The 21752-nt window shown below is 46.2% G+C and overlaps 1 long non-coding RNA gene across 2 annotated transcripts; it reads right to left on the bottom strand.

Moving 5' to 3' along the window:
• LOC110400271 lies at nucleotides 11618-21214 on the bottom strand. 2 transcript variants are annotated; one of them, XR_002439729.1, is made up of 6 exons: nucleotides 21165-21214; nucleotides 19825-20029; nucleotides 17052-17198; nucleotides 14278-14463; nucleotides 13472-13603; nucleotides 11618-11989 (listed from the first exon to the last, which is right to left on the bottom strand). It is a non-coding gene; the product is annotated as an uncharacterized LOC110400271 (long non-coding RNA). The 2 variants fall into 2 exon arrangements; XR_002439730.1 differs by lacking the exon at nucleotides 21165-21214 and adding an exon at nucleotides 20285-20370.

The following is a 21752-nucleotide window of genomic DNA, read 5'->3' as shown; positions in this document are numbered from 1 at the left end:
CTCCTACCTCTTGCCATATTCTTTTCATAAACTATTTTAAACTCCATTTAAAGCCTATGTCGTTGATGGATTTTGATGGCATGAAAGCGTTTCAGATGCACCAAGTAGGTTAATCTGTCCAATTAAACCGTTCTTCGCGCTTTAGATCAAATACCTCAGTTGCACAGCGCTCGCGTTAAGAAAGGGCTTCTGGAGTTCCGAGGAAACGCACGATTCTGCCTGTATGTCTCCATAACTGCAGAAGTTGTAGCGTGTTCATTACACCTCGCTTCCGTGCGGGTCAAATAGGCCATTCCTTTCTTCCCAGAATGATTTAAAACTTACCCTGGGTCTAAAGGAGGGAGCAGCAGCTCCTCCCAGCCAAGGGCCGCTCTCCATCAGACAGCAGCCTGCAGGAGTGATGTCTGTGCCTGGCTGCCGACGCCTGCAGGACCGATGCCCGGCTCAGGAGCAGTCTCCTGCACGCTCCACGAGGAGCTGTAAGTAAACGTTAAGAGATAACTGTCAGGTAAACCTGGCAAATCACTTCGCCCTTGTGTATTTTAATCGCCTCCTTCCTAAAACGTGAATGACGGGCGTATCATCACCACGCATCCGTGGAGCGAAGTGGGTTTATGAGAGCTAAACGTGAGGACGCTCGCTCTCTATTTAGAAGGAGCGCTCTGATTCGAGGTAGGTTAAGTTTTTATTAGTATTGAATTCTTATGTTTCAGAACGCTCAGCTCGGAGAGTTTTTTTTTATTAAACTCATCTGTCAGAAGAGAAATAATTCCTGGAGAATGCTGGATTGCAAGGGACGTGTTTGATGAATGTGCACATATTATGTCCATAAATGTTTGTTAGAAAAATTATTCCCAACAGATCTGACAGAGATATGAAAAATTAGATCACAAATCTCATTAACGACAGAGACACTGGAAGAGGGATGAAGCCAATTACTGTTGATATTACTTGTCAGAAGAATGTCATGGCTCTCGTCTCGATGCCGGTCACATATCTCTCCGTTGAAATAACTCCACAAATGACTCCTTCTCTCCCAGCCGCGGTGAACGAAAGAAGTTTCTGCTTTTCTTATGCATATCCTGTTACCTCGGTTTTCTGAGAGTTGTGCTGTTAACGCTGTGGAAGATCGAGCGGCCGCGGGCCCAGACTCGTTGACCCCTTGTGCCCCTCCGCTCCCACCTCCTGCCGGCACTTCCCTGCAATGAGGCGGCAGGCTGCTCTGTCACCATGACAACTTTGCTTTTCATGACAAAAGTAGTCTGTGGGTAGGGATTTGAGTGCCCTGTAAATGTGGCTATTGAGCATCACTCACTTTGTCACTGGGAAAAGCAAAAATCCTAACCAAGTACTTTATAACTGGGAAGTAAAAGGAATTTTCTATATGGGGACCTGTAGCAGAAATGCAAAGTCAGGTCCTGAAGCAGTGATGGAGCACCTGGGGGAAGGCAGGGCCAACCAGGGGAGCTCAGGTGTGTGCAATGCACTGAGTGACCAGAAGGGAATGAGCCAGGATCCACCCCTTCCCAGACCCCATTTAAGGGTTGGCAGTGGAGGTGAGGGGATCTTGCTGGAGATCCCTGCTTACTGGAGGCCTTCCAAAGGTAAGCAGCTTTTCTTCCTTTGTTCCGTGGTTGCTGCGTGAGGGCTTGTTCTCATTTGCTGAGGTCTAGGACTATGCCGCTCTGCTATTATTGCTGTACTTCCCATCACATTATAGCATTACACTTGGCAAGCCAACCAGGTTCTTATTTACAATGGATAACCTTTAATATATATATATATATATATATATGCACTAGATGGTCACTGAGACCCTGAATACACTGAAAGAGGAACTCCCTGGGGAAACCCCAGAGTTCCTGGGTTCCCTGTGGCTGAGAGCTGCTCAGATTATTGAAGAATGGCAACCTTTAAGGGACAATGGTCTCATCATTAAATCCCCTTCAAAAATGGCTGACTTTTTCAAATAAATCAGGACAAAATTTGTTGACAATCAAGGAAAGAGTAGTAGCAGCATTTGCTGTGGCATGGCCACTGCTACTACCTATTAACACATTATTACTATGAGGAAGATTTAAAAGATGAAAATGAGCTTTTAAAAGCCTCTATTAGACAACTGGAAAATGAAGCTACATTTTTGACAGGGCAAACTACCTCCCCTTCGAATTGAACTTTCCCTTTGAAATTAAAACCAATATCATTAGAAGGGGAAAAGGACTTGGATCAGCAGGATCCTTGGATCCTAGTTGAATCCAAGAACAAAAAAGAAGGCCAAGAAGGCCCTCAGACAGAGTCTGTATGTGACCATATTACATAGTGATGAGAACCATTCTCTAATTCAGTGGATAATGGTGGTGTGTAGAATCACATGGCTGAACAAAAGTGAGGTACAGATAAATACTGGTTTATGGACGTCAGTGGAAGATCTCCAGAATTATTTCAGAGAACTAGGAATGAAGGAGGCCTTTTATAATGATGCATTTGGGAGTCCTGACTTGGTTAAATCTTTAGCAGGAATGAGGGACCTCATACTATAACAAGTCTCTCCCCACCAGTACGGTGCACTGGTGTCCATACTGAACCCTTTAGTGGCCTTGGAGGCCACCATCCATCAAGCAGCCCAGTTGGTGGCTGATCTGGGGGACACAGAACACCTTTGGACCAGGCGCAATATCCAAACATTGGAAGGGGCTGAGGTCTTCCCTGTAACTAAAACCAGCAGACATGCCCCACGGACTCCTCAGTGGGGACCCATGCAGGTATCCTGACAGCAGATGTTTAGTGACTTAATCCAGGCTGGGGTTCGATTTTGTTAAAATTGATCTCCACCCCAATCATGTCCTCCTCCAGCTATGGAGACAGTTGGAGGACAAGCAAGAGTTTCAAAATATCCCCCAAAAAGTGGGGGAGAGAAATTGTTGGGAAAAACATGTATATATAAATGTATATATATTTACCATCAGGAACATGGAACCTGGAGTATTTCCTAGTTCCCAATAAAAGGAAGAAGCCTCCTCAAGTGACCTGTGCCACTATGCCCAAGCCACCTGAGGAAAAAGAATTGGCAATTGCTCAGCTACTTGCACGACAGGGTATGCCAGCCCCTCTGCACATAGGGCCCCCTGACAGGACCAGAGGCCCTATGTTGAAATGACTATTTTTTTTGGTCCCAAAAAAATATACAGCAAGTTATGGCACTAGTGGACATGGGCACAGAAGCATCAATTATTTACGGTCCTCTGACCAAATTCCAGGGAGACAGGGTGATGACTGGTGGGTTTGGGGGACAGACCACCCTCTAACCCACACATGGTTGAGGTTTGGGGTTGGGCATCTCCCACCCCGGGAATATAAGGTGCCTATTGCCACAATTCCAGAGTATATACTGGGTATAGACATACTATGGGGTCTGACTCTCCAGATGACTGCAGGAGAGTTCAGACTGAGAAAGAGGTGTATTTGTGTCCGGATGGTGCAGGCAATATTAAGAGGCCGTGCAGAACATGAGCCTATTCGCTTGCCAAGTCTTCACTGGATTACTAATACTAAGCAGTAGAGCCTCCCGGGGGGGGGGAGCAAGAGGAAATCTCTAGAATGGTGCAGGAGCTAGAAAAAGTAGGGGTCTTAAGACCTGCACATAGCCCATATAATTCCCCCCTTCTGGCCAGTACGGAAGTCAGATAGCAGGTGGAGAATGACAGTGGATTACAGGGAATTAAGTAAGGTCATTCTGCCCATTCATGCAGCCCTACCAAATATTGCCTCCCTGATGGGCACATTGAGTAGGGAGACAGAAACCGGCCATTGTGTACTACACTTGGCAAATGCATTATTCAGTATTCCTATCCATGAAGAATCACAAGACGAGTTTGCATTTTCGTGGGGAGGCAGGCAGTGGGCTTTTCAGGTCCTGGCACAAGGGTGTGTGCATTCACCCTCCTATTGCCGTAACTTAGTGGTGTGTGACCTAGCAGATTGGAATAATTCTAACAGGATTAAACTGTACCGCTCTACTGACGATCTCATGTTGACATCTGACTCGCTGGAGGCATTAGGAAAGGCAATAGACTCATTAACTACTCATTTACAAGAGAAAGGCTGGGCTATAAGCACACAAAAGGTGCAAGGACCAGGCTTGTCGGTGAAATTCCTAAGTGTATTTTGGTGGGGAAGGACTGAAGTACTACCCAGTGCAATAATAGACAAGGTTCAGGTGTTGCCAGTCCCTACCATGCCTACGCAACTGCAAGAGTTTTTGTGTATATTGGGATACTGGCGTTCCTTCATACCCAACCTAGAGCAGCGCTGAGGCCTTTGTATTGACTCACAAAGGCCAAAAAATGGGACTGGGGGAGAAGGGAACAAGAGGCATTCCAGCAAGCAATGCTAGCTGTTAAACAGGCCCAGGAGCTGAGTATATTCAATTTTACCCTTCCAGCTGAACGAGATGTCCATGTAACTCAGGATGGATTCAGCTGGGGCCTACGGCAGTGCCAAAATTCTGTTTGAACCCAAGTTGGGTTCTGGCCTCAGGTTTGGCACGGAGCAGAAGAGAGGTACAGTATGATGGAAGAACAGTTGTTGGCTGCCTACTCTGCGTTACAGGCAGTAGAGCCAATAACCAAAACATCTGAAGTCATAGTTAAGACCACCTTGCCAATTCAGGAGTGGGTGAAAGACCTGACCCACCTTCCTAAGACAGGGGAGGCCCAAGCACAGACAGTGCCATGATGGGTCTCCTATCTCAGCCAGAGGAGTGGCTTGTCTTTGTCACCATTGAAAGAACAACTCCAGAAGATCTTAGGCTCAGTGACATATCACAGCGATGTGCAGACAGAAACAACAGTTGCTCCACTGGAGAAGAGTCCCGTTCAGGAAGGGGAATATCCCATTGCTGAAGATGCCTGGTATACAGATGAATCCAGCAAGGGTAACCCGAGCAAGTGGAGAGCAGTGGTGTACCATCTCTCCACTGAAACAATCAGGTTTGATGAGGGGGATGGTCAGAGTAGCCAATGGGCAGAGCTGCAAGCCGTGTGGGTGGTTATCACCAAGGAACCTGGTGACAGTATACTGAATATCTGCACAGATAGTTGGGCTGTGTACTGGGGGCTCACTCTTTGGATTACACAGTGGGCCACTTGGGAATGGGCTAGTCACACCTGACCAATCTGGGGCAGAGATCGGTGGTTAGACACATGGAATGTGGTTAAACACAGGACTGTGCATGTCTACCATGCTTCTGGCCACCAGCTTTTACAGTCACTGGGAAATGATGAAGCAGACGTGCTGGCTCAAGTCCTACGGACTGAGGATTCACTGTCTGAGAACATCACCTGCTGGCTACATCAGAAGCTGTGGTATGCCAGGCAAAAACCAGATATAGTTATGCAGCCTCAGACGTTGGGCCAAAGAGTATGGTACAGATGGCCGGGACATGTCCCAGTGCAAGCTGAAGTGTTGACCCAAGTCAGGAACATGGCGTGTATCTTGCCATGGAGGGCAGACCTACCCCTTCTGAAACATGTGCTACTCCTCATGAATGTCTTTGAGTCCACAGGATCACTGGGTGGAGCAACATGGCGGCAAGATGCTCCAGTGTCACTATAAGATCAGCATGACAACCAGTGGTGGACTATATGGGACTGATGGAATGCAAGCCAAACCTTCCCTGCTCCAAGCAACTATGTGCCCCTGGAAGACCTATCAACTACTAACCCACAAAGGAAGATAAATCTCAACCAAGAACCAATCATCAATCGTCTTATATTTTGTCAATCCATACTGAGACAGGCAAATTGTACAAAGTGTCATGGTATACAGGATCACTGTAATAATGGAAAGGGCTTACCTTGAGCCTGCTCTATCACTGATTCATGCTGAGAAGGGGCAGAGAGTAGCAGAAATGCTAAGTCATGGCTTGAACCAGTGACTGAGCACCTGGTGGGAAGGCAAGGCCAACCCAGGGGAGCTCAGGTGTGTGTAATGGACTGTAATGGAGTGACTGGAAGGGGTGGAGCCAGGATCCACCCCTTCCCAGACCTCATTTAAAGGGTGGTAGTGGAGGTGAGGGGATCTTGCTGGAGATCCCTGCTTACTGGAGGCCTTCTACAGGTAAGCAGCTTTTTTTTTTCCTTCGTTTTTGCATCCATGGCTGCTGTATGTGGGCTTGTTCTCATTTGCTGCAGCCTAGGATTGTGCCACTCCACTCTTACTGCTGTACTTCATATCACGTTACAGCATTACAGGAACAAAAGAGAAAGCTGGTGGAAACAGTTCAAATAATCAGACTTCAAATTGTATTTACAATAGCATTTATAGATGAGACTATGTACATCAAGATACACATACACACAAGCAACAGCTACAGTATTACTGAAACACAGAGTCACAGGAGCACGTGGGTAGGAAGGGACTTCAAGAGAAAGGAGTCCAAACCCCCTGCTCAAGCAGGTGCCCTGTAATAGGTCGCACTATATCTCTATATAAAGAGACTCCCCCACCTCTCTGGGCAGCCAGTTCCAGAGCTTCATCACCTTCCCCTTAAAGATACAGAGGTAGCTATGTAGGATTAACTTCTAAATGATGAGCACATCTGCCTAGCAGGTGAATTTAAGCCCATTTCCAGGGGCTGAGAGCAAACCCTGCATGGGGCAGCTTATTCTTCACCTTGGTTTTAGCAATCCTTGGCCCTGCAAGGCACCTAAGAAACTTCTTCCCTTTACACATAAGCCAAGCTTACCAAGCTGGACTTATGTCTACCCACAGGGCTTTGGTGGCTCTGGGCACTAAGGGTTTTACATGTCAGTAATTGTCTCTGGTTTACCCACTGCGTAGAGCACAGCAGAAGATATTCACAAGGATGCAGGAAGTACTCTTCTCGTCTAAATAGAGAAACATTGGCAGTGGACATCACTGGAGCTGCAGGTCACTGGAGACTTCTGGAAAAGAGGTTGTGAGCACCACTGTCATGGCTGAGCAGCAGCTGCTCCGAGGGGTTAGTATAAATAGAATAAAACAGGCAGGGAGAACATTGACTGCATGTGTTCTTCTAACTAGCACTGCATCATCAGGGCATCAACATCAATTATTAAACAGGACATCTACATTGTACAGTGGAGTAAACGTAGCTCATGTTCTTATTCTGACTCCTAATCCCAAGGTGATTCTTGGGATCCAGAGGCCTGTGGATGCTAAAGCTTCATTTGTTTATCACTTCACTGTTGGATCTGGCTTTTAGCTGCAATAAGAGTGCAGCCACGCTCAGTGTTTTATTCCCACAATTCCAGAAGCTATCTATCTGCAAGCAGATCTTTATTTTCTGAAGCATATTTATTATTCAATTTAACTTTGCTGAGCAGCTCATACTGAAAAAGAGAACTGCACAATTTTTCTTCATTTTTTTTTTGGTACCAAAAGTCACCAAGGCTGCTCCTACTGCTTGCAGCCCTGAGACTCAACACATACTGAAATGGTTAAATTCAGCACTTCATTTTTGCCAATGCTCTCTTAAATTATTTGGCTTTCGTCAAATTTTCTTCTCACTAGCTCCATTTGCTGGAATCTCTAAAAACACTTACACAAGCATAAATGAAATCCAACACATCGATGGATATTAACCTGTTGGATGTTACCTAATGAGCCCATATGTTGTACTGTCATTCATTTACTGTGACAGAAGGATGACACGGAAATGCTGACATATATCTGTTATTTAATGCAGACACAGCGTAACTCATTATTTTATACAGCTAACTCAAGTCCTTAATGCCTGCAAAGCTGGAAGGATGGTATAGAAACTGCTTTTCAGGAACAGAACAAAATCTACCTTTTCTCTGTGCCTGTGAAGATAGAGGTGATTCCACAAGCAGCTCAAATTGTCACTCAGCCCTGGCCAGAACTTCTCAAGGTAAGGTTTTAATTCTCTGTGGATGCATTACACAATTCACTTGCATGCATACGTTTCAGTCATAAGCTTACAGAGTTTTAATGATGCACCATAGAATCACAGAGTCATCTTGGCTGGAGAAGACCACTGAGATCCTCCAGCCCAGCCCCACCACCCCCATCCCCGTGGCCCTGAACCCCCCCCACCCAGGGACAGGGATCCCCCACCGCTGGGCAGCTATGCCAGCACCTGGCCGCTCTCTTAGAGTAACTGTTTCCTAAACCTGAACCTCCTCTGCTGCAACTTAAGGCCATTACCTCCCATCCTCCCTCATCCTATCTCATCCTATTATTTTGCTGGTCATATATTTTTAATTTCTGTCTCTTTATCACCATAGGAGCTCATACCCAATCAGTCACAACCCGCTGGCACACAGGTAGCACCTTTCCTGCCCACGTCCCCCAGCTCAGAGCCCGTGTTCACCAGAAAAAAAAGGACAGCCCACCACCCCTGAGTGACCTGAAACAGAACCGCACGTTTCTCCAGCTGTGATGTCAAAAATAGGTATTAATGCAGGTGTTACATTTCAAACACCTCTATAACAGTTTTCAGATTGTTCTCCCCATTCATTTACAACAGTCTGGATGGAAATAGAGAATAAAATAAAATGAGTGCTAACCTCATAGAGCAGTTGCGGATGGGTGGGTACCAGCCCAGGGGCAGCATTTGCTTCAGGTCCTCCACATGGAATTAGGGTCATTATTGTGATTTACTAAGAAACATATGTGCAAGTATACATTGAAACTGCAGAAAATATAATTTCAGAAGCTTATTCAGCAGTAGATTTCAGCATACAGATGTTGGATATAATATACTTGCACTAAATTGGATTCTGGGTGAATAAAGGAGCTGATCTTAAATTCAGCTTGGAGCCCCGCTCAGTGCTCAGTTTGAAATACACAGCCTTTTTGTTTCGCTTTTGCAACTTATTCAATAAATATTTTGGCATGCCTGTCTGTTACGCTGCCTTAATCTTCTCTTCAACTGAGCAGAAATTAGCATTTGTAATTTATTCGCCAAGGGAAACAAAAAAAAAAAAAAAGAAGCTCTGCACCAGTGTGAAATTTAATGCCCACCAGATAACCGGAATGCTGAGTCAGCGCAAAGTGTGCTTGACAAATACACTCGTTGCCTGCACCTAATTTAATGGAAGATATGGCAAAGAGCGGGGGGGAAAGCTTTTATCTGTGCATCATTGGAATTAGGGGGTGCTGCAGTGGCTCCATGGGACAACCTGCAGTGATGCTCACTGTGCCATCACCCCCTCTCTGTGTCCCCCATCCCTTAACTTCTGCAAATCTGCCTCTCCCTAAATAGCCGTGGAGTTTCTGTCCTCTGCCCCCTTTTCCTCTTCCTTTTAGAAATACCTAATTTATTTATTTATTTTCAAAAAAGTAAACGTGCCTCTAGGAGAACACATCTGGTACGGAGCAGCTCGCTGCCAATGCTTGCAGGCACATCCCTGCCTAGCTGCCTCGGAGGGGAAGATCCTGCCCTGACACAGCCATGCCATTAAAGCCAAGTCCCTTCTTTCATTGCAAGAAAACACAAGATGCCCATTTTCTATCCTTAATAACTGACAAACTGGTTTATCTGCTCTCTTACTGCGAGGCAGGTAGTCTCTAATTAGCTTGATTTTTTCCTTAACCCAACCCCATGCAGGTTTAAATAAAGTTACCCTAAAAAACAACCTAAATACCCACTCAACAGATTGTGATGACTAAACACAGGTTCACTCTTGGGATGACTTGTACATTAGAATCACAGAACCATTCAGTCTGGAAAAGTCCCCTGAGACCCCCAATCCCACCGTGCTCACTGCCCACACCCCTCAGTGCCACATCCCCCCAGGTCTGAGCATCTCCAGGAATGGGGACTCCCCAGCCCTGGGCAGCTGTGCCAGTGCCTGGCCGCTCTCTGGAGAAGACATTGCTCTGACACCCAACCTGATGCTCCCCTGGCACAACATCAGGCCATCCCCTCTCAACCTGTCACTGTTACCCGTGGCAGAGGCAGACCCCCACCTCACCACATGCTCCTTTCAGGGAGCTGGAGAGGTCACATCCTTCAGTCAATAGGGAGCTGTTTCAGCCATGCCCTTAGCCCCTCTCCTTATCTAAAAGATGAAGTTTTGGCAATGGGCTGCTTTTTTGGTGGGGGCCTTTTGCACCCATTTCTTCTTTTGGTCTCCATGAATTATTTCAGGCATTGTTATGAGGCAGCCTCTAAGACAGACACAGTATGACAATTAGAGCTGTTCTGAGAAGCAGTCACAATGAGCGTGGTTTATGAGTGGTAATGCCATTGATTTTTGCTCTTTCAATGAGATGGCCAGCACTCTGCATAGAGAATTTATAAGCAGAATCATCCCTCCGTATTGGCACATGAGCAGGGCTTGACTTTTATTGCGGCAGCATTTGATCGATTTTGCGATACGCCGTGTGGGTCGGTGAGCAACGGCTCTAATTCTGCCCTACCTGGAACCAGAAGCACTCCCACCACAAATGCAGGATTTGGTATCAAAGTACTTAAATGCCTACTAACCTGCTTGCTGGAGAAGGGAGGCAGGGGGCTCAGAGCTGGGAGACACGAAGCTGTTCCCCCTCGTGTTCCACCTGCACACACTGGTGTCTGCAGCACAGTCACATAGCAGCCAACACTTGCTTAGAAACAACGAAGAAGGGCTCCAAAACGTGCAGCTATCACTCTGCATAAGAAAATTAAGGGAAGAAAAACTACCATAGATTGACAGGGTGCTGGGGGGGGCAGATGAGTACTTACTCTTTCCAGGGTGAATGGCTTCATTTTCTCTTCCTTTTCAGTTCGTTATAGCCGTGGCTTTATTTAAATGTAGCTTTTCTTTCCAAGTGTGACTGCGGCAATTTCTTCGAGAATATATTTTAATGGCCTGACTATACGCTCAGGATTTCTGTTTGTTTCTGTAATTGCTTCTTAATTATTTTCCAATTGCTGAAACAACAGTTTTCACAGTTTATTAAAAAGCATTTTTGAAAGCTTTACCCTAAGGCATTGTCAACATTTTATTACTATCACTAACAGCCAGCCCGAATGAATAATCACCAGCACTGGTAGCTGGTGTCAAGCAGATGAGAACTGTCAGAGGCTCATGTAGGAATTAGGGTGAGTTTAACGTGTTTCCAGGCAGGAGTGGAGCAGCCCAGGAGCAGTCCCGTTTCCACCGAGGAATAGTTCTAGGATCAACTTTAAACCCCATGGCATCTCTCTTCCAGGTGTAACGTCACTAATGGAGATAACGTCGCCGCATTTGGAAAGGGAAATATTCTCAGAACTTTCTAAAAAATATTACAGCAACTTCTTGAGCCATTTTTTCCCTCGCCCTTAATTGTTTTTGGGAAAATCTGGCCTGATCCACGTGGCTATAACAACCTAGAATACTGACTCCTGTATCAATAAAAACCCTGAATATATACAAGGTACCAATTTAATTGGTATTTCCATGCCTCATCCTGGTGATATTCTCTGATGGAGCAGTCAGGTGCTGGAATGGGCTGCCCAGGGAGTGGTGGAGTCCCCGTCCCTGGAGGTGCTCAGGAAACATTTAGATGTGGTACTATGGGATGTGGTTTAGTGGGGAATATGGGTGGTAGGTGGGCAGTTGGACTGGATGACCTTGCAGGTCTTTTCCAGCCTTGGTGATTCTAATACATCCTTTCAACATGGTGGTATAGAGACATTAGTAGAGCTAGGACCTTATTCTCACCTACAAAAAGTTCTAAATCAAGCAGTGTACAATTAATACTCCCCAGTCAGTGCTGTAGCAGCAGCCTGCTCCCTGAGCCACGTGCAGGTGCCTTTCCAGCAGATGAACTTTGCCAAGCATGGAACCAAGATTTCCTGCCAGAGCAGTGAGCTGCTGCCCACCACAGTGCAGCCCCCATCGCTGCCCCCCACACCACCACCTCTGGCCCCACACCACTTCTACCTACCAGTAATTCATGCCATCTCCTCGAAGGACAGAAATCTAGGCAGCACCTCAGTTCTCACTTCTTCTCAAGCCTAAATATTTAAAATACCTAGAAATTAGTTGGAAATGTCACGGCTAAGGATTCAGGGCGGAAATTTGCAGGATAAAGGACAATTTTACCAAATCTCCCAACGTTAAAAAAAAAAATAGGTGGAAAATTTCAAAAATTGTGTCTACCACAAAACGTATTTTTTAAACAAGGATAAAGACAACAAGGATCAAAGCTGAAATCGGTTAGGTTGAAGTTGGATTTTATGATCATAGAATGGCCTGGGTTGAAAAGGACCTCAAAGATCATTGTGTTTCAACCCTCCTGCTGAGTGCAGGATTGCCGACCACCAGACCAGGCTGCCCAGAGCCACGTCCAGCCTGGCCTTGAATGCCTCCAGGGATGGGGCATCCACAGCCTCCTTGGGCAACCTGCTCCAGTGTCACCACCCTCTGAGTGAAAAGCTTCCTCCTAACATCTAACCTAAATCTCCCCGTCTCAGTTTAAAACCATTCCCCCTTGTCCTATCAATGGTCTTGAAGGTCTTCTCCAACCTGAGCAATTCTATTTTTTTTTTTAATGAAAAGGATGCAAATTATCAACTTGTTGGCATTTTCAAGCTCCTGATATCTCCTCTGCTGCTAAATATGAAGTTTTGCTTTCAAACCACCTACCTGTAGCATCACTGGCCACTGCACAGCTGCCTCTCACTTCAGACCATCCTTCCCCTTTCAGCCAGCACCCACAATTTCTGCCCTTTGATTCAAGGGCTGGAAAAGGAAAAGCCCACCTGAACAACTGGGGGCTGGAGCAGCATGAAGGTAAAGCCTCGGGTCTCTCTCCCTCTTCTCTCATAACAGTGCCTTTTTTTTTTTTTTAAGTAAGATTTATTAGAAACAGCAGCTATGTATTTATACAGGTGGGAAATAAATGCTTTGCTTATATTCTCTTCCTATACTCTTCTCATAACCTAAATCATATAAATGATTCCTCATTTGCCTTTATCAACCATGAGAAGAGTATTGCCTGGATATAAAGCTCTCATTTTAATACTTCAATTGGGAAATACTATGAGAGGAATCGGTGCCTTGAAGGCATCACGAGCTTTGGTGAAGCAGAAGTTCTCCTATTCGTGCAGCAGCAAAGAGCTGCCCCCATCCCTGAGCTGAGCACAGGGCTTTGCTGCTTGTAGCAATCATCAACCCGAGTGGGATGTGCTGGAGCACACGAGCAAGGGAAGCCAATCTGTTGCTTAAACACAGCCGTGCACGGAGCAAGTTGTGCAAACTTCCACGTGAGCAATAAGCATTCACAAGTACAGTCTGTGGTTCCAATGGCAGTTCAACATCAATGCAAGTGCATGGAGGTTGAATGCATGGAATACGTTACCGTGATTTTAGGGCGACGTGATGAGGTTTGCACATCATTTACTAAAGAATACGTATGTCAGCTAACCTGGAGATACAAGAACAATGCACAAGTGGTTCATCACAGCTGTGCCTGGAGGTGTTGCTTTGCTGCTCACCTGTATCCCACGTGCTGAGAAAGGAAACGCGTTTGAATGCTTCCTCATCCAGACCGCGTGTCATTGTGGGTCTCGTCACGATGCAGAGATGTTTCTGTTGGTTTCTCCCGTGCAACTTGAATCAGCATATCACTATTCAAAGAAACCAGACAGAAAGCATGCCAGGCTGCCCAGCACTGAGCAGGTGGTGAAGACAGGCCCTGGTGGGGATGGGCTCAGTCCTAGGCTGCCAGGAGGGGATGGAGCCTCCTACCACCTCACTAATGCAGGGACAATGATCGACGAGACAAAGTTTTAACCAGTTAAAGCAGCTTCCAAATAAACTGTTCTCATACAAATCTGCTTTGTTTTATAGATCGATTTTTGCAGATTGTACAGATGTAGATACGCATTTATATCACAGAATCATTGAGAGCACAAGATTTACTATCTGAATGCTTGGCACACGTCTGCGATTTTAACTTTAACACAGCTTGCTCCACAGAGCACATCATCTCCTATTTATGTGAAGCACTCCTAAACTCTCCGCATTCTTTGTCTAGGTCACTTTACAACACTTGGCACCTGCCTGATCTTTTCCTTTGATGAACTTATTAGGATGCACGCAAGCTATATGATTATATTCAACACAACTGCAGAGCGATAACATTTTACACACATCTATGTATTTATATATTGTGCATATAGGTAATTTCAGATTCGGGCACATTTTCTAGTTTCCCCACAAAGTGCACAGAATTCCGAGTTCAGAATTTCAGCCTAAGACACTTCTTGTCCTGACCCTCTCTCTGCACAGCCGTACTTACCCACCACCCAGGCATGCCTCGACAGCGTTATTTATGGGGACAGTCCCAGCAAGCCGCCCTGCAGAACTGCAATTCATTACTGATTTAAGTGAAGCATGTGTATAATTAAAGCATTCTTTTCCAAGGTCAGTTGAAAGCACAAGGACTACTCGCGGAGGTTGGGATTCTCAGAGCAGCCCAGTATTTCTGAAAGTAAAAACAAAACGAAAACTGAGAGGTGATGTATGGGCTGCCTGACCCACAGCAGCCCCAGGCACAACTCCAGGCACCTCCATCCCATGCCCAGCCAGGGACACACAGATCTCTGGCATCACACCACACAGGAAATACTGAGCTGTGAATTGTCACATGGAGATACATCCACCCTCCAGTGCCTTGTGCTGATATTTTCACGGAGACATTGTCTGAGCTTACACCATCACCCTTCACGTGCTGAAAGGATTGCTACTGAGATAGCAGAGAGTACCTGTGGCTGCTCTGAGCACCACTAACAGCAGGGGTCCTACAGACACACCTGCCCGAAGCAGACGTGTTTTGGCTTCAGCTGATCATGTAGAAGCTGTTGGAAACAGGTGAATGATACCTCCCAGATAAACCCGAGCTATTTACTGGAACTAAGCAGAAGCTTTATTACTGAGGATCGATCCCCCTGTGATGAACCACACGTTACAAGGTCGCTCAAAGCATGAGCAATGATTCCAAAGTTAAGACATCCTTAGGGATCCAGGCTGCCTTCCCACCCTCTGGACAAGTAGCAAACAATCCCATAGAGAGATGTTCAGGAGCAGAGATGGGGGTCTAAGGAGAGGGGGAGCATCAGAAGAGGAGATCCCCAGTGACAGAGCACTCCTGTCAGGTAGTTAAGGTGAGCTTATAAACAGGAGAGAGAGTGACTCCTCACGTGGTCTGATAGTGACAGGACAAGGGGGAACAGTTTTAAACAGAGCTGTGTGTGCCCCAGGCCATGGCCAGGCCCTGGGCAGCTGGAGGGCACCCAGCCCATGGCAGGGGTGGGGCTGGGGGCTGTGAGGGCCCTTCCAACCCAACCACACTGGGATTCTGTGATTCTCTCCTTGCAGTGCAGCCAGAGATTTGTTGGGGAAAGGGCACGTACACAAAGCTTTGAAAAAGACAGACAAACCAGCAAAGGGAAAGGACTACAGGAATGGCACCACAGACACCATCTGTTCTCATGGCCAGCACCACACCGCTGCTGTAGGCAGCACAGTATCAGCACCTGGCTGCTAATTAAGCACCTCCTCATTACCGAGTGAAAGCAGGACACGAGCACATTCACAGCTACGCAGAGTGCACTTTGTGTGTGCAATGCCTCCCTGGTCCCTTGCTCAGAACTTTGCATGCAGTGGCTGCACTTCTTTGCCTTTTTCCTTTCTCTTTGTAATAGCATAATCACAGCCTTTCTTCCCACCGCCCTGGGGTGCAGCTTCCTGCACGGCTGAGATCTTGGCTTGTTTGTGCACCAGCAGTATCTGCAAGCAGCTGATACACGATATCAGAACTGAAGGCATCCTCAGTGCACCGTGGTCTGTACTGAAGAAACAACTGCCTTCCTTACCCAGGCAGCTCACTATGGAAGGGCAGGGAGTGCACGTCACAACTCAGTTTTGACACTGGCGTGAGTTAGAAGTTATCTCATGAGGCATTGCACTGTCTGCTAAGGCTGCGGGACTGCAGCAAGATAACAGAGAATTCTGAATAATAATTGAAAACTCCATGCTGAAATCAATGCTATTAGACGATATCGATGTAGATATTTCTTTTATCTAGAAGGCACAATTAAAAATTGACCTTTACACAGATCTCAGGCATCGGTCTCATTGTGAAGTTCACAGCTGTCAATGCCTGAACTGAAAATCGCAATCATGCAAGAAAAGTACCCCCTGCTAAAGTGCTCAGGAACTCATTTGCAAAGTCTGTTTTCTATTAGGTGAAACAACACACAGCCTTCAAAAAGGCTCTCATCAAAGAAATGCTCGGGGTGGGCACACAGAGCCCAGCGATGCCAGCTTCCCAGCAGCCACCCCCCAGAACATGTTGGCCCTTACCAACTTCCCCTCCTCCCCAGTGTCATGAACCTCAGCCGCTGCCGCTGTGCTCTGCAGAAGCAGAGCTGAGCAGATGGATATTTGGGGCAGGAAGCAGGCTGGTGAAGCAGCAAACTTGTGCTGGTATCTATTCTGGCTCGCAGCATGGATGCTTCAGTGTGACCTGATGCCCAAAGTGGCAGAGAAGGGCTCTTTGTTTGAGTTATCCACCCATTATATGTGCATAAACGACCCTGAGAGTACTTGGGAATGGAATTTCATAGCACACTTTTGCTACCAAATAATAACACGGAGCTTACGTTAGTCTCAAAGCAATATTTGCCCATGAAAATGAAGCCGCAAATACGACACTGACTACTTTTAAGGAGCTTTCTTGTTCCATCCCAAAATCTGGTGACTCAAAATGACAGCGTGCCCCATCCATCATTGTGCGGGCCTGTGTGTTCTCCAGGAAAAATGTGCTTGAAGAGCACGATGGAGAGCAGTTGTAGAGATATGTTAACCCTCAGCCCGTTCCCAAGCTCAGGGCACCATTTAAGCCCCAGTACCTTGCTCAGCTGCCAGTTGTGTTCACCCATCACTGATAATTACAGAACCATAGGGGTTGGAAGGCACCTCTGGGGACCTCCAAGGCCGATCCCCAAATTAAAACTTTCATATATGACGGAAGCTGCTTCACAAGAAGTAATTGAGATAATGAAGCATTACCTGGTTATTTAAAATAAGTGAGGTCGCAGTCTTCCTTGTTGCCTCAGCCAGAGCAGTGTGGCAGAGCCGGTGTCAAAAGCACCATGAAGAAGGGGTGGGCACGGCCAGAAGGGGCTCTTCCAACACAAGGCAGGACAGAAGAGGCATCTGCTCTTGGAATGGAGGGACAGAAGAAAATGGTAAAAAATAAAGGAATATTTCCCCCAAATTTTGGCACTGACCTGAGTGCGCCCATGGGATCACTGCAGTGCGTGCCATTAAGATAAGAGCAATGCCCCCTCCCAATTAGCAGATCCAGAGGTGGAGGACCTCCCCACCCCATCAAACTGCTGGAAGCATCAGTGTTAATTAAATAATGAGGAGCAAAGGGAAGAGGTTCCTTGCCAGAAGCTCAGCACCAGGAGGGCAGCTGCAGTGCTGACAGATTTAGAGAGCTCCCTCACCCATTGCAGGGCTCCGAGCACTCTCCTGGAGCTTAATTCTCAGGCTCTGAACTGGAGATAATAAATTGACTTCAGGCCCAGGTGCAAAACGCAGCCCACAGAAACACGATTTCTGCTCAAATTCAGACCTAGCGGAGACCAGAAACCAGTCACATAAATGAATACCTGTTACTTTAAAAGAGTATTACTTGATTTGCCTAAAGGTGACAGAAAAGGAGGGTGATGAGGTATGGCAATGTGCCATGAGATGTATGATAGATTATAAGCCTACGCTGTGTTTATTTGAACAAATGTGGTGACTACCCCCAGAAATTTGATTAGATCTGTATTTCTCGCGTGTTCTACACCACAGTATCATTTCATGTCATCTTGGAGGACATAGACAATCATTTATCAGAATTAAGTGCACGTACTAATAAAAATCATTTTCTATTACTCCGTGTTGTGAAAACATTTGTTTTAATTTGATGAAGTGACTACCGCTGGTATCCTCAGAAAGCAGAAGGGCTGGTGCCTTCTGCTCTGGGCTTTCCCATTTTTCTGTGCTTAGTTGTATAAGTATATACATATATATTTAAAACTGAATATTCCTATCTTGTGGATGTTGGCATACTGTGCTGAGGCATACCAGCTAATTCGCCCTTGTAGCGGTTCTGTATAAGGATGTAGCCTACTACAGAACTACTGCTTTGAATGGTTTTCCTTCCCCTACAAGAGCGACTTAAGCCAGAAAACATCCACACAGCCCCACATGTGGATATGCAGCCCTACATATGGCCAAAGTAAGTTTAAGCAAAGAAATCTCCCAAGCAAAACTGCAAAGGGTTGCAGAAGTGAAAGGTCAGCTGCATTTTAAGACTAATTACACTGTTAAAGAAAGATGTCTCACAGAAAAAAAGTGGAAGCGTACTAAAAAACATCCCCCTCCTCTCTAGTATACCCATTTTGGGGCAATGGACACATCCAGAGTTTGTTTTTTATTTGATGCCTTCTTTGGAGAAGCACCACAAGCACCCAGCATCAGGGACATAGCAATTCACATCATCAGCTGATGAGCCACAGCCACTGCTATCCACCAGGTCCTCCCTGTTCCTCAGCCTCCCTGCTGGGGACCAGAAATACATCCCACCACAACTCAGCCTTCCCAGGCAGCTCTGGGTGACTTCCCCAGGCCTTAGGGAGGATGTAAGGAAGGCTGGTAGGGTTGTTCCATGCAACAGGAGGGTGAGGAAGGATTGCACCCAATGGCTGCTGCAGGATTTCACAGTGGATAGGTGATAGCCAGCATCATCTCCAGCAACCAACCGCATTATGGGCTGGGTCATTAAAAAGCATGATTAAAAGACAGCCACCTACACTGTTAATTACCATCAGTAATGAAGCCTAGGTACTGAATGCAATGCACCTCAAAGAAAACTGAGCTAAGAACAGGTCTCACCTGGGTAATGTTTCCTGCTTTGACTCGTCAGATACCAGTGTGTTCTCCCCAGGACTTTTGGAAGTCTCCTCCCTCCTCTAGAACATCTCCATCCCCTTGTGCAGGAAAACTGCTGAGAGCATCCCATGCCTGGACTCAGCGCCCGCAGTCCCAGGGCCACCTACCCACCCCTCAGACCCCAGCCCAGCCCATGGCAATGAGGGAAACCAGGCAGCTGCAAAGAAACCTTTGTACAGATGGCAACAAGACAGAATATTGCAGAACTGTGAGTTGAAATACGTCAGTCAGACAGCTTAAAAGTGTTTGAATGTATGGGTGTTCTCCTCTGTGCATGAGGAGAACAGCAGTGTTCTTATTGCTTATGAAACAAAACAATTCTAATACTTCCAGTATTAGTTTTAATATTATCTGCTGCCTATAATAGTTTGCAAAATACAGAGACCTCAGCTGGGCTTAAATGAACCGGCTTATGAATGTGCACGTAGAGTGCAGCTTATGAGAAGTTAAAGTTACATTTCTACAATTTTCTGATTAAAAAAGAAAACTAGAATTCAATCACTATCAGCAGCTGACCAGTGTTCCCGGATGACTTCTCATCTTTAAACAGTTTTGGATTGTATTTTCTCAAGTCATTTCACGACCCACGAGGTTCCCTTGAGAAAGGCAGAGCAATGGTACCTTGTAGGCAGCTCTAGGTCAGGAGGAAGAGCTGCAGCACACATCCCAACTCCTAAAGCAGAGCCCAGCTCTTCCTGTAACGATTCTCCCACCCACACCTCTGGGACAGACCCCATCCACCTACGGAAGTAAAATATTGAATTAACAAAGAATGCTTGCAGTAGTTTGCCAAATCTAACTATTTCCATTAAAAAAATTACTAGCCCACACTCACTTGGACACATCAAAATGAGGCAAAAGAGGTGAAATGCAGGCATGTCTCCTGACCAAGGCCACATGTTCAGTCTCCCCTCCAGGTACCACTCGGCACAAGGCAGCTGCTCACCATCCATCTAGCACTGGTACTAAATGTGTCTGCACAGCTGGTGATGCAAAGGCAGCAAACTGCTTTTCAGCACTTGCAGAAGACTTGTGGTCACCTAGGACACAGAAAAAAAGAAAAAAAAGCCTTTATATTATTGCTCTGGAATTTATAGTACTTCTGGCACTGTATGTTGGCATCTACTAATGGCTCTAGACAGCACAAGGAAATAGTTTGGATTTTTTCTAGGACTCCTAATGTACACAAAAATTTGTACCTATTTGCTACCATCGAGTCCAAATGGTTCCAGTTTTCAGGTCATTACTCCTCGCTAAATAAATCCAGTGGAACGTGTCACGTCATAGCAACCTACCTGAACAAGAAGAGCGCTCATGCTCCAAGCTGTGCAGGGAGTGCAGCCAAGAGACCTGCTGCAGAGAGCCAGACACCAGCCTTCTAGAACCATCACGAGGTCACTGAAAGACAGCACATCCCCCCCCCCCCCCCCCCCTTCTCTTCCTCTGGTTATTTTGCTGTTACATTTGCTCAGCCATCTTCCAAATAGTTATATGTATTTATATTGAAAAATTCTATGGGGCAAGGTCTCTTGCTTGTTTGCTACTTGCTTGCCATGATAAGGGGACGTGAGGGATCTCATTTCTGAGTGCTGCTAAGCGAGGGCTTCTCTCTCCTTAACATCCACAGTGGGTTTGCATGAGTCAATCAGGCTCAGAGGCAAACTCTTTAAGTTTTAAAAAATTTATTTCAGTGAGGCTTTTTTTTTTTAATACTTAAGTGGGCTTTAGATTTAGCTCCTCAAAAAAACTTCGTCATATGGGAATATAGCAGAATAAGTGGAAATTGAGAGAAAAAAAAACATTGAAACTAACCCATAACAGGATTTGTGCAAGAGTGCTGTACAAAGGGTCTCCCAGGACTACAAGTAGGAGCCCCCATCCTTGGTGGCCCCAGCAGCATGCTCTCAGAGCTCCTAGGATCCATCTGGAAATGCTCCACTTGGTTTGTCCCTTGGGATTGTGATACTGGAACAACTGCAAACAAAAGTCACATTCTGCTGTTCAAACCTTTGCCCCACAACAGCATCCCTGGGCTGGAGGAACAGCAGGAGGCTGCATCACAGGAGGTTCAGCTGCTGATGATTGTAGGGAAAGGCGATGGCAGAAAACCAGGGCTAAATTACCCAATAAAGAAGGATGGTCAAAATCTGGCTAAAGAAAGAAAGATTTGCTTACCCATGCCAAGGATCAGGGCTCACCAAACTCTCCAAAAGGAAGGACCTCCACGTAGAGACACTTCCCTGGTGGCTGCCAGCCCTTAAATAGGGTTAGGGAGCCAGGGCCCACCCCTTCCAGTCTCACAGGTGAATTGCTTCCACCTATGCTGCCAGGGCTGGCTGCATCCCTTCACCAGGTGCTCAATCACTGCTTCAGGCTGTGGCTTAGCAATTCCCATACGATGGTCTTTAATCTCGGAGAGCATGGCCAGCACTTGTTCTGCTCTGTTCTTTGGTCTGCTACACAGGTGCTGGGAGCAGAAGGCTGCAAATGCTACGTCTCCCAAGAATAAAAAAAATTCTACTACTAGAAATCCTTAATTTCCCAGTAGAAAATAAAGGATGTAAATGGGATTTTATTTGAAGGAATCTTAATAAGTTTATTATGAATTATTATTTTATGTGCATGTTCTGTTACCATGTGACGTTCCCCAAACTACTCTCACAGTCACACTCATCAGAACAGACCCCCTTGTTCATGCAGAAGTCCTCTGAGACCCCAGAAGGCCAACTGCATGGATCTTGCTTTGGAGCACGCCTTTAAATT

The sequence above is a fragment of the Numida meleagris genome, chromosome 5 (assembly GCF_002078875.1).
Source record: "Numida meleagris isolate 19003 breed g44 Domestic line chromosome 5, NumMel1.0, whole genome shotgun sequence".
In the NCBI taxonomy this organism is placed as follows: domain Eukaryota; kingdom Metazoa; phylum Chordata; class Aves; order Galliformes; family Numididae; genus Numida; species Numida meleagris.
Note: the sequence above shows the minus strand (reverse complement) of the source record. Positions and strands in the feature narration are given on the sequence as shown.